We start from the raw sequence: 5,514 nt of genomic DNA on the forward strand, positions 1-5,514 counted from the left end.
TCCTCAGAAATCCTGTTCAGGGTCACTGTGGGTTGGAATCGACTCAACCGCACTTAACAACAACTCTTATATATCATCCGCTCACAGCGCCCCCTGGTGTAACAGAGGAGAACTGCACCACAGGGTTTCCTAGGCTGCCATCTTTATAGCAGCACATCGCCAGGTCTTTCTTGCTTGGAGTCACTGGGTGGGTTCCAACTGATAACCTTTTGGTTATCGCAGCTGAGCACTTAGCCATTGTGCCACCGGGGGTCCTTTTGTCTAGAATATACTTTAAAATTTTTTATGGGATAAGCACATTAACGTAGATACTCCGCGTTTCTTCCCATGGTGCGCAAAGACTCTCAAGAAGATAAAAGAACAGAGGTAGACATTTTTAGGATGTGTGTCAAACACAGACTAAAACGCAGACTCCCCCGGTCCACTGGGCCACAGGCTGATGGAGAATCCTTCTCCAGCATCCTCTTATATCCTTCAAAATGACCTGTTAAGAATTGAATTTCATATCTTATTTCTTCACTAATAATGTCTTATTATTACTAGTTTTCATTTTTTTAAAGGAGTCCTGGTGTGGCGCTGTAGGCTTGCTTGGCACTGAACCACAAGGTTAACAGTTCAGACCCCACCAGCTGCTCCTCGGAAACCCTACACAGCGTTGCTATGAATCAGAACGGACAGGACCGTCCTCAACAACAGCATTTTTTTAAAAATTACTATTTATAAGAAATGTAATGTTTGGACAGTGTTCTTTCTTTAAGTCATTGTTGTTGTTGTTATGTGCCATGGAGTAGGTTCTGACTCATAGTAACCCTATACAGGGTTTCTGAGGCTGTAAATCTTTACGGGAACAGAAAGTCTCATCTTTCTCCAGCAGAACAGCTGGTAGTTTCAAAGTGCTGACCCTGAGGTTAGCAGCCTGATTCGTAACCACCATGCTAACAGAGCGCCTTTAAGTCATTCTGTACAGAGAAATGAAGGAAAATAGACCAGAGACCTTTTAGGGAAATGAAAGGGGACAAGTTCCATGCTTTTATACTTGCATTGAAGCCACGAGTGTGTAGGTGTCTATAGATTTAGCTGTCTTTATGCATTTAAACCCTTTAGAACAAAACTTATTAACCGGCAATTCGGGACCTCTCTTGAATGTATTCATTTCTCTAATGCAAAGGTTCAGATATCTCATAAGATCCTTAAGGAATTCCTTGCTTCCAAAGATTTAGGAAGCTCGGTTTTAAAGAAAGCCAAGATAAAAATCAAGGTATTATTATTTGATAAACACTTATCAAAAGAGCCCTGGTAACATAGTGAATTACAAGCTGGGCTGCTAACTGCAAGGTCAATAGTTCGAATTTACCAGTCGCTCTGCGGGAGAAAGATGAGGCTTTGGAAACCTGTATAGCAGAGTGGGGAACATCTGGCCCACGGACCATATGAGGCCTGAGAAATCCTGTGGTCTGGCCCTGTGGCCACAGCAGTTCCAGCCATCCAGATATAACAGACTAAATTTGAAGTTGGTCATTTTGTATGGCCCATGAGTGGTTATAAATATCCAAGTGGCCCCTGCTATACAGGGTTCTGTGAGTCTAAATCGACTCCGCGGCACACCAACACACACGTCAAAGAGCCCGGCTCGGTGTAGTGGTTAGATACTCTATTTCTGGCAAAGGTTGGTATTGTAAATCCAAAGAACAAAGATCTGGCGATCTGTTTCTGTAAAGATGACAGTCTTTGAAACACTATAGGGCAGCTCTGTTCTGTCCCGCAGGGCAATCAAGAGTTAGAATCGATGCGATGGCCACACGCTTGGTGTTTGGGGTTCATCATAAATATATAAAATACAAATAACAAGCAATTTCAACTTCAGCAAACAACAGGCGAACAATATGTAGGAATTGCAAATCACTGTTGCATAGTTAGAAGCTGTGTTTAAGTGCAAGTAAAGGCAATCCTATCACAGCATTCCAGATACTTATCAATAATTATTGATTCGTATATTCAAGGAGCTCTGGTAGCATAGTGGTTACACATCGGGCTGAGAACCTCAAGGTCAGCAGTTCGAAACGACCAGCTGTTCCGCAGGAGAAAGATGAGGCTTTCTGCTCCCGTAAAGATTCACAGTCTAGGAAACCCTGTGCAGGGTCGCTATGAGTCGGAACCGACTCCACTGCACATAACCACCGCTATATTCAAGTGTATTAGAGAGGAGAAAGTTTAAACAGAGTTTGAACCTAGATTGCAAATAACTAACAACCTTGCTTTCACTAGTGTCTAAGAATGATTTCAGTCACTTAATTGAAGGGTAATACCAAATACAAATAAAATCACACTTTTATGACTTTAGTTGTAAGATCTCATGTTCTTATATTAAATAAAGAAGTTGTGGGGTAATGCTGACTGAAACCACGAAGGGAAAACTCCAGATGAGAAAATAAAAACAAAAGACGGCACGTGGTTTTCAGAAGCTTGATGAAGATAACACTGTAGAAGCCCTATCCATACATAGCCAGATTTCACAGCCAAACAGCAAATTCAGACCTTGATTTCTTGACACCTGCTCAGAGTCTTCCAAGAATCATTCTTGAATGGCTAAAAAGTGATCTCTTCCATTCATTTGTCTCAGAAGTGGATTTCAGAAATTAGAAACTTTGGGTCAGCTGTATACACACCTGGGCAGCGACTGTGGCACTCTGTTGTCTTTGAGATGATAAAATAGACCGTGAGGCTGGTGGGAACTGGAGCCTGACAACTCTGCAATGTTCCGGGTCTTGCAGGGTCTTCTGCTGTTTTGTGGGAAATATTTGAGATGTCCTGTTCCGGTGCGTTTCCATCTTCCATAGGTTTGGGCGTTTGCAGGTTTCACCGCAGTTTGTTTATGGATTCATTCATTCTGCAAATATTTATGAAGCTTCTGCTCTGTGCTGACACTGATCTATGGTCAAGTGTTACAGCCTTGGACAAATCAGACCCCACATAGGTAAGGAATACAAATGCTCCTGGTAAAAGCAGATACAGAATTGCATGGACTAAAACTCAGTTGTCTCCTTAAATCCTGCTCCATTTCAGTTTCCTCCTTTAAAACACCTACTGTTAGCAGTTGAGTGCATTTTCATCAGCACTTCTATGTAAGATTTTTGACAGCTTTATAAGGAGTCCTGTTGTGGCACTGTAGGATAAACACTGGACTGTTAACCCCAAGGTTGGTAGTTCAAACCCACCAACCACTCCTTGGAAACCCTGTACAGGGTTCACTATATGTCAGCATTAACTTGAAGACGCTTAACAACAGCAATTGAGATGTAATTACATACTCCATATACATGTACCTTATTGTTGTTAAGCGCCATCAAGTCAGTTCTCACTCATATTGCTGTCGTTGTTAAGTGCTGTTGAGTCAGCTCTCACCCATAGCAACCTGTATAGGGTTTCCAAGGAGCAGCTGGTGAGCTTGAACTGCTGACCTTGTGGTTCAAACCGACCTTGCAGTCCAGCGCATTAACCCACAGCACCAAACCAGGACTTATGAAAGCCTCATGTTTCTCTTATGGAGCGGTTGGTGGACTTGAACTGTGGACCTTGTGGTTCACAGTCCACATGTTTATAGAGACATTATAAAATTCACTGTGTAAAGTATAAAAAAAGGCAGTAGAAGAATGAGTGCATCTAAATTAAGATGTGGGCAAAGACTACTGAGATGACCATGGACCATCAGCAGATGGAACGATTCTGTCTTATTGGGAGTACAGTAAGAATGCTCGTTAGAAGCCAGGGTGGTGAGACTCTGTCTCTCGTACCTTGTACACATTGTCAGGAAGACCCAGTCCCTGGAGAAGGACATCATGCTTAGTAAAGTGGATGGTCATCCAGAAAGAGGACAGCACCTAAGAAGCCGGACTGATAAAATGCCTGCAACAATGGACTCAGCTGTAAAAACTGTGACAACGGCACAGGGCTGGGCATGGTCATTCCGTTGTGGAGAGGACTGCTATGAGATGGACCCGTTCAACTGCACCTAACAGCAACAGCGCAATTCAGTTGTCTTTAGTATATGTGCAGTGTGGAACAGCCACCAATGCGATCTAAGCAAGTAGATTAAAAAATTATGTTTAGATCCTATACAGACTATAACTTTAAAAGACATTGTAAATATAAATAGAATGTTTTCATTGTTGATTATATAAGGGCCCTGTGGGTGCAGTGGTTGAGTGCTTGATTACTAACGGAGAGGTTGGCTGCTCGAACCCTCGCAGCAGCTCCATTGAAGAAAGACCTGGTGATCTGCTATGCAAACCATGTGGGAGCCAAGTCTGACTTACCCGGACTTCACAAGGACGAGAGAGAATCAAACTCGATCAGCACAAGGCAGACTCCTAGGAGGTGGAGATCAGACATGCTTCTACACTACAACCTTCTTTACCCTCTTCTGACACCAACCAGCCGTCCCATAGCACACTCTGCTTCACACCTGGGTTCAACAATCCTTTATAATGGTCACCAGAACTCAATAATACCCACAGTTAGGGGGTTTATTAGGGAAGTGAGCAGGGTACAACAGAGGATCAGAAACAACTCAGAACGCAGCAGTTCTCCAGGCAGGGGCGCCTCTTATCTGCCCTACACGCCTCACTCTTGTCTTCAGCATTTCAGCCATGTGGCCCCTTGGCATCTGCCCTGCTTGAGTATGTGTTTGTTACAAAGTTCTTTTAGCCAGTCTGTGAATGCCCAAAGGGCATTCAAGCCTGTGTCCTGGCCACAGACTTACAGCCTGAAGCTGCTCTGTTTCTCCTTGCAACTGCCGTTCCCTGGATCTCAGGTGACCCTCACTCAAGCTCTTCCCTCTTGATTGTCCTGGGATCGTCTGTCTCTGTGTCTGAGATGGCTCCTTTTAAACTTAGCTGGAGAGAAAACTAACTAATCCCAGCTTTAGGGTCCTATATACCATATTTGCATGGTCCAACCCAATTACTTCGTGGGAATTAAGAAGACTGCATAGAAAAGCCATATTCAAGGCACCACATGTCCCCACAGAGATTAATTAAAAACTCTAGCCCATGACACAATACCTTGCTCCACAAGGCTTCTCAGGCTGCGAATCACAGGAACAAACTGCCACATTTGTCTCCTAAGGAGTAGCTAATGGGCTTAACCAGCCAACTTTTGTGTTAGCGGCCAAGCACTTAACTACTGTACCACTAGGGCTCCTTCCATGAAGTTGACAGCCTAGGAGACCCTGTGGGGCAGTTCTCCTCTGTCACATGGGGGTGCTGTGAGTGGATGATCTATAAGAGTATATATGAGTATATAATGACACAATAGATGACAGCCTAGGAAACCCTATGGGGCAGTTCTACTCTGTTACACCAGGGGGCGCTGTGAGTGGATGATCTGTAAGAGTATATATGAGTATATAGTGACACAATAGATGACGGCCTAGGAAACCCTATGGGGTAGTTCTACTCTGTTACACCAGGGGGCACTGAGTGGACGATGTATAAGAGTATATACGAGTAAGGCGCT

This window comes from Chrysochloris asiatica, unplaced genomic scaffold, assembly GCF_000296735.1.
Source record: "Chrysochloris asiatica unplaced genomic scaffold, ChrAsi1.0 scaffold00005, whole genome shotgun sequence".
In the NCBI taxonomy this organism is placed as follows: domain Eukaryota; kingdom Metazoa; phylum Chordata; class Mammalia; order Afrosoricida; family Chrysochloridae; genus Chrysochloris; species Chrysochloris asiatica.